The sequence below is a fragment of the Macrobrachium nipponense genome, chromosome 28, assembly GCF_015104395.2.
Source record: "Macrobrachium nipponense isolate FS-2020 chromosome 28, ASM1510439v2, whole genome shotgun sequence".
Classification (NCBI taxonomy): Eukaryota; Metazoa; Arthropoda; class Malacostraca; order Decapoda; family Palaemonidae; genus Macrobrachium; species Macrobrachium nipponense.
The window spans coordinates 36,767,085-36,781,506 of record NC_087217.1 but is presented as its reverse complement, the minus strand read 5'-3'; the positions used below and the strand labels follow the sequence as shown (position 1 = coordinate 36,781,506).

The 14,422-nt window shown below is 36.6% G+C and overlaps 1 protein-coding gene and 1 long non-coding RNA gene across 4 annotated transcripts in view; one reads left to right on the top strand and one right to left on the bottom strand.

The window, feature by feature from the left end:
* LOC135201666 (6-phosphofructo-2-kinase/fructose-2,6-bisphosphatase 1-like) overlaps window positions 1-14,422 on the bottom strand; it is a 229,128-nt gene that overhangs the window by 198,932 nt on the left and 15,774 nt on the right. The gene's annotated exons all lie outside the window — the stretch shown is intronic.
* LOC135201667 (uncharacterized) lies at window positions 4,090-14,219 on the top strand. The gene is made up of 2 exons (XR_010311579.1): window positions 4,090-4,502; window positions 12,989-14,219. It is a non-coding gene; the product is annotated as an uncharacterized LOC135201667 (long non-coding RNA).

Sequence of the window (14,422 nt, the reverse complement as noted above, 5' to 3'; positions counted from 1 at the left end):
GAGGTACCAGATGTCCAGTGTCAGCAGGAAGAAGCAGATAGGCGCCTACTCTTACATGCAGTCCATGCTGCTAGTGAAGGCTACCAGAGTGTGGTGATATGTGCTGAGGACACCAATGTATTTACCATGTGTTTGGCTTTCCATGACAAGACAGGAGCCCCGTTATTTTAGAAATGTGGAACTAAAACCAGAAGTAGCTTAGCTGACACCAGAAAAGTCACTGCCATTGTTGGCACTGATGTCTGCAGAGCACTTATAGGTATGCATGTGTACACTACGAGTGCCTTTGCTGGTAAAGGGAAGACAAGTGCTCTAAAATGTGTAATAAACAACAGGGAAATAAGGAACACTTTTACAGACACTGGCCAGTAATAGGACCTTTCCCCAAACCTGAGGGACAAACATGAGTCTTTCACATGCCCCCTTTATTGCCCCAAAGCAGCTTTCACTAAAATTAATGAGCTCAGGTACCACTTGTTGTGTTAAGATAGGTGAAATAGATAGTTATCAGCTTCCACCCTGCAAAGATTGCTCAATCAAACATGCACAAAAGGCAAACTACTGCCAGGCCAGAAGATGGCGACAATGTCTTGAACAAGACCCAGGCATACCAAGTCCCACTTACAGAGGATGGAAGCTCGAGATGGATGTAGCTGAGGAATTAATGGTAGTGGATTGGATGGATGGTTGGCCTGTACCTGAAGCTGTCTTTGCTTTATTGGCCTGCAAATACTCAAAAACGTGTTCACTGCCAAGATGTGTCTGTCTGGCAAATGGACTTAAGTATGCTGACATGTGCAAACTGTCAGACTGTGATAATTGTTCATCGAATGATGAGGAGAGCACGGATGATTATGATGATATTTAATTTAATTAAAAGTGTGAGCAACGTTGTAGGTAAATACAATGTTTTTACCTGCGTTTGTTTGTCTTTCTGTTTGTGTGCATTATAACACAAAATATTATTGACGGATATGTATTAAATGTTCATGAAATGTTCATAATACCACCGAAAATAGATGAATAAGTTTTAGGAGTGATCAGGCTCACCATTTGGTAGAAATCACAATATGCTTGGCAGAGGTCTGCACTAACAGTTTTTTTTATATCATTAATGGATCTTCATGGAATTTGTTGTATTGTGAATCATTCACAAATATCTTTTTTTTCACTAGACCAAGGTGTGTGTTGAGTATAGCGCAAACAAAACTCAATTCCGCAATTAAACCAGTAACACCTAAATATAAGAAAAAAATTTTCTAAGCAACTTAATGATTTATTGTGCAACTAATGAAGTCATTGGACTGTTCGCTCAAAATTTTAAATATGTGGATTATCTTCCTTCTGATAACACAGTAGTAGGTGTATAAAATTTTATTGGTATTGGATAGGATCGTTCATCTAAGAGGGATTTTGCTTATTTGTGTTTTAGCTTAGTTATACACAGAATCATGGAACCCACAGCAAGATATATATCAATGTGTTCCCAAGACTTGCGGGCGGTATCCTGTTGAATCTCTGAATTGTTGAATTGTATGGTCATGGGGCAAAACAATTAACTTGACAATAAAAAATTCTCCATTTTCTCTACTTTGATGTATCAAAATCTGACCTTATATTACACGTAGGTTAATGGTATTTACAGTAGTTTGTTTGTATGGTGTTTTTACGTTGCATGGAACCAGCGGTTATTCAGCAACGGGACCAACGGCTTTACGTGACTTCCGAACTACGTCGAGAGTGAACTTCTATCACCAGAAGTACTCTCTCTCACTTCTCAATGGAATGGCCGAGAATCGAACTCGTGACCACCGAGGTGAGACGCCAACACCATACCAACCACGCAACTGTATTTACAGTAGTCATTGACCTAATATGTATGTAAAGTCTGGTAAAATTTCAGAGCTCTGCATTAAAAATGTTCCGCTCCAAGGTCAAAAAGTGTTTTCCCAAAGACTATCAAAATTCACCGAAATGTTTACAATAAATGGAAGATAACACATATAAAGCTATAACTGCCACAATGCTATCACGTTTCCTAACACTAGACATTATACCTACCCAAAAAGCAGCATGAGCATTCTCCACCCGTTTGATACTGATGAGCCAAAAATCGGACCTTGGTTGATGGACACTACTGTAGAGTAGAAATACGTGATGAAGATAAACTTTTTTTGGCAATATTATGCTTCTTTTGTTACAAATAAAACAAATCCTTTCCTGGAGTGTCTGTCCTACTTAGTAATATAGTATAGATTGCTTCATAATATGGTACAGAGTGCCGGTAATCTTCCTAGTATGTAAGAGTAGATAAGTTTTCCATCACCCTTTACGAATAAAGTATTTCATTACGACTTCATTTGTCTGTTGCAGATCAAGTATCATTCATCCGGTGGAACCAGTGGTGAATGCTGCTTATTTTTTGGGTACAGACAAAACGGCATTTTTATTAATAAATCATAGAGCCAAAGATTAAATTCTAACTAAAGCAACTCGAGTTCACGGGGGGCACATGTCCTCCTCTCAACATCATCAAGTCACGTCACCCATCGCCCACCAGCTTAGCTTGGATGTCCCCAATGCCGAGGGAGGGCACCTTGTGATGATGCCTTCTTTACCCGCCACACTTCCTCCTCACGACCTCTTGTCGCATCAGATATAGGTCACTTTACTAAGCTGCCAAAGACACGCCGGTTTAGATTACTCTCTCTCTCTCTCTCTCTCTCTCTCTCTCATGAGTGCCAAAAATATGTTATTATTAGGATTACGTATGAAGTACTATAAGTTATTACTTGTAATATTCTTCCCATTTATGCTCCTAAATAAACTAATCACTGTTACGTTTTGACTTTTCTTTACCCGAGTCAACTATTTTCCATAGAAGCAGCCACTGGACACGTGCTCTGTCACTGCTCTCTAAGCTGAAGCTGCATCATCATAGTTCGAAGGGCTGAAACCACGTTACCAGGTTACTCAAACAATCCACAACGGTCGCGAACGGCTCGCACCTGTACATAAATGTAACTCTTACCAATTTTGCATTTTACGTTTACCTCTCGTCGTCTTTTTATTTTCGAATTAAAATAAAATACATTACTCATTGAAAGGCCATATATGGGAAAAGGAACGCAAGACCTTTCGACACTACAACCTTTCTATGTGAGGCGACACCCGAGCGCCTGACATTACACGTGAGCCCAGGATCCATACAGAGATGCGTGAGCCATAAACACTCGTCGCCAACGTTGCACATAAAAAACAAGAAATACATTAAAAAAAAAATACTAATTAAAGTTCCGCTATCTAAGGTACTTCAACATGCTCCACTTCTCGTTATAAGGGCGAACAACAAAAACCAAGGCAGTTAAGTTTCGTTTTTGTTAAATTTTGAGTAAAAAAATAATCTAAGATTATGGTATGATGATGATTGGCTATTAGTTTAATGGAACACTAATGAACTCATTGTTCAAACGATGAATCATTAATATTCCACCATTAATTAACATATTGATATAATATAATAAAAATAACCTTAGATTCAATCCTCTGATGACCATTACTTACAGTTCTCGGAAACATTTCAACACCATACACAGTCTACTATCGGTATTTAAATGATTCAATTTCTATTTCCCCAACATACAATAAGTGATTATGAAGCCTTTGACGCAAGATTATCAAGCATGAAAGGCAATCTCAAAGAAAAATACGGCCCACACACTATTTGATACTGTTCATATTAGCAAATTCATATATAATAACTTCATTTACTCGAACATATCTGTCACCTCTAAACAACCTGATATAATCAGAATTATCATTTAACATAATTCTTTCTATGGTTGCCTTCCTTTCGATCTGACAAAATCCAGAAACACGTGATTCAAGTTAGGTCAATATCTGAAGCTTTCATGACCAAAAATTTTTTTTTATTATAAATTACCATAAAAAGGTGACTAATAACCCTGGCGCCAGCTTAGCTCATGCCGCAATAATTACGTAACTCCCTTAATCAGCCAATTATCGCACAACACTTAACGGAGTAGCATCAGTGTTCAATCTATGACCCTCATCAGCTGTCTGATAAGATGCTAATCTATTCAAGAGAAAAACAAACACTTTATCATGAAACGGTACTTATCTGTTGGCCAGCGATCTAACAAAGGACAAACCTACTTACAGAAAGAAGTTGAACCACTATAAGTTGTACGCGATCTGAGTCGTATTTTCTCCTCTCTCTCTCTCCAAGGATATACTTTATCAACAATTTTATAACGGACAAACCGACCGACCCTATCTGTCATCGGTTGTGCTTCAGGAAATACTTCATCCAGGTGCAAGACGCATTCCAACTTCTTCAGAGCTGAATAGCTACATATTTCCTCACGACCTAACAGATAGCACAAAATCTGCTTTCTTTCATTTAAAGGAGTTTGCGTTCTTGGCACATGGCTTTGTAAAAGGGACCACAACACGTGCAACTTTCTTTAACTTGGTTGATGGTTAGTAAAATTACTGTGAGATGTGTAAATACATGACTTGAATGCTGCTTTATCAAATCATTACTTTAGCGGTAAAAGAAATGTACAAGTTAAAAAGGTTGAGCGAAAGGAAAAAACTGCTCTGTCGAATACCTGATCAGTCTTGTTTGCAAGACCACGATAACCACTCATACCAATCCATGCAAGCTTCTTCGGCCATTGAACCTTCATCGTTGCACCATAAGCATTGACCAAAAGATTTCCTAAGCATCCACATTACATCTTAGCATATATTTTCAATGGCATACATTCACTTAAGTAAATATAAACTACCACAACATTACACATCATACTAATGAAACATACCTACTTGTCATCCAAGAGAAAAGAGACGCTCCAACACCAACAAATTTTTTGAAAAAAAGAATACGTCTTCTCATCAAACTATTATTATTATTATTATTATTATTATTATTAGTATTATTATTATGTTCGTCAGTACTGTCTCTGTAGTATATATAGTCCTTTGTCAATGGCTTGGAAATAAAGTCAAAATCGGTCAGGACCTACACCCCGCCTCTTGTTTTTCACCTGTGGAGATATATATATATATATATATATATATATATATATATATATATATATATATATATATATATATATATATATATATTCTCTGGTTATTGCTTTTGCAATCCAAAACTTCCCCTCAGTCGTAGTATGTAATGTTGTAAGGTGTCTGTAATATGTACAGATTCCATGTATAAGTTAGCTTAGAGTTAATATGCTTAAATATTGTGCGTTCAGATTTCACAAAAGCATAATTTAATTTAAGTTAAGAAAGACGACCACAAAGTGAAAGGGAATTTTCATTAGCGAAAGCGTATGTATCTGTCAACACATCAGTGCAGGAGTTCTTCGTGCTGAACTTGTTCGTCTTGTCTAAAGCATGTGAGTGACTGCCCAAGATTGTACAATGTTGCATTATGTTAGAAGCTTCTAGAAGCCTGTGGTGCGAAACGTTTGCTTACAATATTTTTCATTTCACTTTAATAATTAGATTCTTTTATTGTGAAACTGTTTTTATCTCCCTCGATTTGTCAAAATAGAATGTATTGTGAAGTGGAAATATCTCGTTTGCAACTGCTGTGAAGTCATTGTCACGGATATGACGGCACTTCTGAGCTGGCGATAGTATTCAATGATTATATCTTTCATGTTAAGAGAATTTTATGTTCTGAAACCATGTAATAAAGGTTATTTATGGTCGTAATCCTACTTTTTCTCCATTTCTCGTTTTGAAAGCAAATTATTAAGATTAATAGCACTGTATTGGCCCACAATGTTTCGTAGTCATTCGGTCATTTTGGGTTAGATTTCGCAGATCAATAGTTCCCATAGAAAGAGATTCATTCTTAGACTTGCGCTCTCTCTCTCTCTCTCTTCTTCCCAAAGGAAATTTTGACTTTTACATTAACATAAAGATTTTGTACTTACATGGTGACTCATAACTTTTGGGTTTATTTAATTTCTTTATAGCATATTGGTTATTTATTGAATCTGAACAGACAGTGTAAAAGTGTTTTTGAAAGGGCGCCTGTGGAAAAGAATAGTGTTTTGGAAGCTTCAGCAAAAAGTAGAAATCTGGTTTCAGGTAATGTGTTTTTACAAGTTTTAAGTGCACTTAAAAAATATTTAGTGGTTAGGTGGGTGGAATTACTTCATTTTTTATACTGAACTTTTTTTTTTTTCAAATTAATTCTTTTGAAGTATTCATTTTGTGTTCTGTGTGATTAAGGTTTTCTTAAAGTTTATTTTTCTTTCATTTTTGGTACTTCTGAACATTTTTCTGTGTTTTCTTAATGAATCAGTATTGCACACTTGGTTTAATTTAACACTAGTGAATTAATTTCAATTTACTTAGATCTCTTTTCAAATTTTAATTGTTGCTAGTTTGAATTTTACTTAAATAATTTAATTTCTTGATTAATTAATCTTCTAGATAAAATAATTTTTATTTAATTTTGCTTACTGATTAATTCAAGAATTTATTAAACTTTGTATTGTTTTAAAGTAAAAGTAAATTTCCCTGAGAATGTGAATTTCACTTGTAAATTTTGAATTTAAAAATAAATTCTTAACAGTGTTTCAGTTATTGACCACCAGTAATTTGATTTGACTTGATTTATGTAGAAACATAGAGTGATAACTGTGCTGTTTTCCTTCAATTTTATTGATGTGAGTTAGAACCAGGGAAGTACTTAAGACTTAAATTTCTTGGAGTGATGCCCTTTAATAATTTAATCTCATATATGATTACCTCACACCTGTTTTAATGAACTGATTTCTTGCAAGATTTTGTTGTAAGGTAACAATTTTTTTTATTGGTAAGTGTAATGACTAGATATTTGGACGCTTCGTCATACATACTATTACATAAATATATATCTTATATATATAATATATATCTATATATATATAAATAAATATATTATAATATAATAATCTTATATACATATATATATATATATATATATATATATATATATCTATATAGACATAGACACTACCTGTACCTGGCCACGCATTGCTGTGGCTCAGTCTGGTTAATGGAAAAGAAAGAAAAGAGAAAGCTCCCTTATCTTACTCTTTCTCTCTCCAACCATCACTCTCTTTCCCTCTTTCTTCTCACTAATACCAATTCTCTCTCTCTCTCTCTCTCTCTCTAACCCTCCACGTCTTTTTTCCTTTCTCCTCTCATTCTCTCTCTCGCAACGCCATTCTCAATTATGTATCATAAATTCGTAAAGTAGCTAAGTCTAGGGCAGAACCAGCTCCATTTCGGGGTATCCCTTCTCAACCCCACCCCCTTCGGAGGGGAGGGAGGTAGGATGAAACCCCATTATAAAAACACTCGTATTCGGATGCAATGTTGTGTCAACATTTCAAAGCAATCCTTGAAGATCTTTCGGAGAATTAAGATTTTGAACAAATGAACATTTGCATTTTTATAAATACACACACACACACACACACACATATATATATATATATATATATATATATATATATATATATATATAATCATAACATATCATACTAAATAGTCGTCTCTCCCAGCGGCCTAAGAAACATCGAAAAAGGCAATCGCTTCTGAGGCGCACATGAATCCTACTTTCTCGATTTCGACCTGTTGATGGCGATGGAGTTAACAAGGCTTCAACCCTGACGCCGCAGCCTCTTCATTTTTCACCTTCCAAATTAGCCCCAAGACGTCAGGCCTTTGCCACGTGCGTTGCTATTACTTCAACACGACAAGGCCTCTTCAAGTCATTGTAAAACAAATACAGACGTCAAAAGCATACGTAAATATTTTTACCGTTACAGCGAATATTACATATAACAGTGTTCCTACATTAATCCAACTGCCAAAACAACAACAAATAATCTCCTCTCGCAACGTAAGATATAATTGATCATTCGACCTTAGCAGACGAGCGTCCCGATACGGTCACATAGTAACAACCACCAACCTTCCATTTACAGGCGTACCAACATACTACCTTGGTATAGAGACGAATCATAATGGTGTTGTCGTCAAGGTCCACCTAAATTAACTTTTTCTTTCACACATAACACACCCTGGAACAAACGAACGGAAATCGATACTGACAGCAACATAAATTTTTCATCAACGTCCCCCCCCTCCCCCCACCCTTGTCATTTTCCCAAAAAAATTGTTCTGTAAAGATACGTCTTCTCACAAGGACATCAAGGAGTGAGCTCGCATAACGGAATCAACATCGTGTAAGAGCTTATTCTTGACATTCAGCATCGTCGATGATTGCTGTAAAATTGTCTGAAGCATCTTTACATCGAGTCATTTGTGTTACCGATGAATGCAACCACGTCATAATAAACTTTGCACGTTGAAGCTCGAAGCGCTACAGCGGCCACCAGCCACCGCCCCCTAAACCTAACTCACTCTCTCTCCCCAAGAAAAGTCAACCTAATGCCCAAGTTGGTTAAACCGAGAGGGACCGGAGAGAAAGCTATCACTTATTGCTTAATAATAGTCGGTGGTGAGTTACACTATCACTCACAACAGTAAGTGGTAGGGTAGAGCTCGCAATCAAAATAACGCAGTAACATAAACAAGTAGTTTTGTTAAGAATTTAAATTGCTCTTAGTTTCTCGAAAATAACAAGTAGCTGTTATTTCTCAGTATTACTGCCAATGCCGCTTTGACTGATTCGGTCATTAGTGTCCCAAGATTAAAGTTACTTCTATTCTAGACTCTGACAAATCATCAATCCTTATCGTGGAGTTACACAAGTAATGGGACCGCGAAACGAATCATGAAACATCATCTTTTTTTAAAGTCGACCTTTTCATTGCATCTAATATCAATCATCACTATTTGAGGACACGGAGCCATAATTAATCGTGAGCTCAAATCCTTCAAATGTCTATCAATTCTTAAATGATTCAATACATCGAAAACACAAAACCAAAGCTGCAGCTCAAATAGCCATGCTTGCATAGGAGAGCTGAGATGACCTCGGTTGCCGTGACGCCCGTTTTACATAATGACTGTCTGCAACTTCACATACTGCGTCAAATTCACGTGAAATAATATAATTTCAACCATGCATGCAATTTCAGGTGTTTGACTTATTCATAGCGGTAAGGTTCCGTTCTTTTACGGGGTAATTTACATGTATTCAGTGGAATGAATACACAAAATACTCTCAGTAATTCAACACAACAGCTACAGAAAACCAGGTCATCAAAAACATTTCTCGGTCTTTTCAGTCCTTTCAAAGGACACAAAGCATTGACACGCAACACTAACTTCTGCGCACTTCGGCCCTCTCCAATATTCTATCTAACACGCACTCTTTAACTGATACTAAATAAACCCAATACCACCTGCCTCCCTCTACAAAGCAGCCTCCACTCTCCAAAACACACCACACACACACACACACACACACATATATATATATATATATATATATATATATATATATTATATATGTGTGTGTGTGTGTGTGTGTGTGTGTGTGTGTGTGTGTGTGTGTGTGTGTGTGTGTTTAGACCACTTCTGTTAAAACGAGTAGAACATTGGATCAGTCATCATTCGACCGATCGTCATAAATCGCAGTGACTCTCTCTCTCTCTCATATATATACACACACTCACACACACCGTGCATGTGGTAAACCACTCGCTGCAACCTTCAAACAAATAATCTGTGCAATTCCCGAATGGCTAAACTAATAATATTAGCCCTTTTTAAAACGTCTAGAAGTAAGCTGGAATAAAAATGGCTGACATGAACCATTTTGATTTTCTCCTTTGAAATTATTTACATATATACATGCATACGTAAATGTGAGAGAGAGAGAGAGAGAGAGAGAGAGAGAGAGAGAGAGAGAGAGAGAGAGAGAGAGAGAGAGAGAGAGAGAGTTAAGTAACTCATGCTCTCCACTTTACAATAACATTACGAAATTTGGCAAGATCTACGGGGTACCTAATATATATGATAAAAAAGTTGAGCATATTGCAGTGTCTTGTATAGAGTTCGGTCCTTTCCCCAGCAAACAACCTAAAGGTATTCCACGTCTACCAATTTGAACTAGGTCCTTCAATGCCTCAGTTGAAGTCCCTTCCTTGAAGTGAATGACAGCCTGGCTCTTTTCCTACTGTGAAGGTCATCATGGCCTCGAAGAACTGATCAACATGAAAAACGGCCCTCCGTTACGGGTATTTAAACGAGATAATGATGGGTTCACTCACTCTCTCTGCGATTTTCCCAGTAAAGGTAAACCTTGACAAACCATTCCCCGATGAAGCAACAATTCAGAATAAATCAGTTGATGTTTTTTAAATAATTGCTAACTTCCAGTATCCCTTTCATTAATAACACATCAAACGAGTATTTTTTGCAAGACATTGCAACACAGTCAGAGTAAAGGCGCCAAGTGACATAGCCATCAAAAGAACACCATTACTGTTCCACACATACTTTGAATAAAAAGTATACCATAGTTTGATCAGACACTAAGCTGATCAACAGCTCCCGAAGGATTAGATTTTGTTTACGCAGCTAGGAACCAGCTGGTCACTCAGCAACGGGACCTACATCTTATTGTGGGATCGGAACAGAAACCATATGGCTGGGGCTGGGGTGTGATTCTTTTTCAGTTACGCTGTAATGACTTACTGACTTGATATTACAGAGTCGCATCACAACTACCACAGTCACTGGCACCGCGAAATGCGAGATGCTTCCATCACGTTCTGTTCATTCGGTTTGGATTCGCTCCCTCCGTGAAAGCTGGAAATCGATCCACTAAAGAACAGTGGCAAATACTGGCTGCATTATTCGTTAGTTATTTCACAATGGATCATACTACAGTTAAAAACATTTCTGAAATACACTCTTTTTTGGCGACGATGAATTTATACTTTAAAAAGTTTCTGCCCATTTTTTCAACTAAAGAAGAAGGATTTCAATTTACATATGTCCGTTCTAACGGCTGATTAAGCTCGATATACCAAAGGACAATTTCAGTAAAAGTGAATGCATGCAACAATTGCATTATAAAAGTCATACACGGAGGTAGGAAGGAATGCTCAATAATTCCTTCTGCCATACAAGCAGACGCGTGAGACATCTGGTAGAGAAAATTCCTTTGCACAACCATAACAAGACATTTCAGTGCTTCATCTAAAAATGGTCGATCCCTCAATTTAGCGTCATATATAATATAATATAATATATATATTATATATATATATATATATATTGCCATTTTGTTTTTATGCACTGCTTCACTGAGTTTATATAATCTGTACAGGCAATCTATTATCAAAATTGGTGAATTTATCCCAGACTGGCCTTTTCATTACCTTGGATTCCAACACGGGCAGGAATCCAGCAGATTTCAATGTTAACACTACATGAATATAATTTATTGATTACCTATTTGTTTAATTTCCTTTACTAAAGGGTTTTTATGTGAGTAACTTTTGAGGGATTCAATTGCACTTCTTGAGTCAGAATAAATTACAAATTTGGTATTCAGTTTATTATTTGACAATTTTATCTGATTGATTGCCAATATAATTGCAGTTAATTTAGTAGTAAGCTTCAATTGGCAATGAATTCTGACTTATTTTGCATGACGACACTGCAGCACAACCAACTCCCGCAGAAGATTTGGATCCATCAGTGTACGTATATTGCTTTATGTGGACCTTTACTTCGAATGTGTTCTAATGCATACTGTCTATAGCGACCTGAAGCATAATCTTGCTTTTTTGACAAATAATATAGGTCAGAACTTACTTTGATCTTCTTCATCACCCATGGAGGGTGGGAGTATATTTACTCTAACACCATTAGATTCCAATAAACTATTAGCTCTTATTGGAAAATGTGGTTCGTGATTACTAATAAATGTCTCGCATGACAAACAGTTTTTTTTTGTGGAGGAATCAGTGGACATTATCTTTAAAACACTTCTCATTGTTACAAGGTCACGATGTAAGGATAATGGAGGTTCGCCACTTTCACAACACACTGAAGTGTTTGGAGAAGATTTAAAGGCTCCACTACAAAGTCTCAAGCCTCGAGTTTGCATAGAGTCTAAGGACTTCAAGGTACTTTGTGATGCTAACCCATAAATTGGACTTCCATAATCTACTTTGGATAAAACTAGTGCTTTGTATATCATAAGTAATGTTTGTCTCTTAGCTCCCCAAGTAGAAGGAGACTATTACATTTTTTTTTACAAAGGTGGTGTGTGCTTTCCAGTTAAGATGAGTGTCAAACACCTAGCCTAAATATTTTACAGTATTCCTAAACTGAATGAGGTTATCACCTAATTTAAGATCTATGTCTTGATTCTGTTTCCATCTACTATTTTTGTAGAACATAAGTGCTTGAGTTTTCTCTACAGAGAGCTTAAAGCCTACTGCCAAAGTCCAGTTGTGGATGTTTTTGATAGCTTTATTAAGAATTCTTAGTAGATGACGAAGACTGCTTGAGGTATAATATATATCAAAGTCATCTACATACAAGCTATTTTGTATTCCCTGTGGTAACTACTTTACGATGTTATTAAAAGCTCAACAAAAAATATTGTTTCGTTTGAAGGTAATCTAGATATTACTGGCATAATCCTATAAATATACACAGGGTGTTTTTCACGTTAACATTTAAGCCATTCACTTGAAAATATTTTTTTGTTTCTTTTAGAACAACTTCAGCTTGATTTAGTAAATCTTCAAGTTCATTAATATTTCCAGATATTATTATCTGAGAATCATCTGCATATTGAATTCAATTATATTTACTCAGTGTTTTTGCCATGTCGTTAATATACAGGGTGTTTCAAATTTTAAGTTATGAAGTTTTCTGCTGTAGCCTATCTCCAAGTACATTATCTTAAGTTTCTATTAAGCTATTTTTCATTTTAAATTTCTTGTATTTTCAGACTGAGTGACAAAGTTAGATACAGCCATGGCTAATGACTCGGAGGAAATCAGATGGATTGACCGAATCCGGGCTATAACCTCAGCAACAGAGAGAAGACCATGCATGGTTTTGTGGTTCATTTATTAAAGACTGGGATGAAGCTGACTTTCTCCATGTTGCCGCATCAGATGAATTCTTCATTTACACAGTCAGGAAGCCAAATCATAAAAATTACATCACTTGGGCTGCAAAGTTGGATGATATCAGCAATGATGTGCGCTATCGCCAAGTTGTGAAATTTCCTGAATGTTTGGGAATTTTTCTGCTCCATAGCCAAATGGTTAATGTGGATCATCAAAAAAAAAGGGCAGTCATGGAATGGCGAATACTTCAGAGAAACTGTGCTTACTGGTGGAGTATTTCCTTTCCTCAAAGATCCTGAAAATGTGTTATCTGTTGAAGAAGTCACATTTTTGCATGATAAGGCACCATGTTTCAAGGCTCTTCAGACACAGGAGCAGCTTCAAAACAGTGGTATCGATTTCTTCTCGTCAAGTGAATTTCCAGGAAGCTCCCCTGACTTTAACACAGGTAGTGTTTGAGTTATGATAATTTATCTTACGATAATCCGATTTTACAATGGGGTTAGCAATTAATACTCATATGACAATATTTTGAAAATATCTAAATTTTGCTCGTAACAGGTGCAGCCCAGCAGTGTACAACCAGGCAGCAAGAGAGAGAGACCAAATTCTAGTTAAATAAATAAAAAAAAAAAAAAAATAGCAAAAGAGAATTATGGAAGTTTTGTTTAAACATTTAGCTCGTTTGGTATATGTGTACAGTCATGAACAACTGAACAAGATACCCTACATGTAAAGATGATACCTATTACACTAGCGTAGGCTAGGCTATATTCAAGATACAATTTTTTCGACATACGATGGGTTTTTTGGACCCTAACCCAATCGTAAGTAGGAGAATACCTGTATGTGAGAAAACATTGGTAGTACATATCTTAAAGGATCGTGTTGAAGCGCGCTCAGTGAGCTATGATTGTATACCAAGCCTTGACGACCTGCGAAGAGAGGTGACCAAAGTGCTCAGGGAAATGGAGTTTGAGTCAGCTTTTTTGTGATTTGCTAAAATCATACCCCTCAAGAATCCATGCTGTGGTACAGGCAGATGGAGGGCACACAAAATATTAAATACTCATGAGAGAAACTTAAATAAATACCTGTTCTGAATTACTTTTTGTTTTTGCCCATATCAATTTTAGTTTATGCTGTAGAGGGGTGGGGGTGGGGGTAGGGGGGGGCTCTAATTTCAAAACAACCTATAGATCAGAAACAGTATAGGCCCTAAGATTGAGCCCTGTGGTATGCCGTAATCTACGCTCCTAGGAGATGACAAAACTAATTCTTACTGACTGAACTCTGTCTGTTAAGTAGTC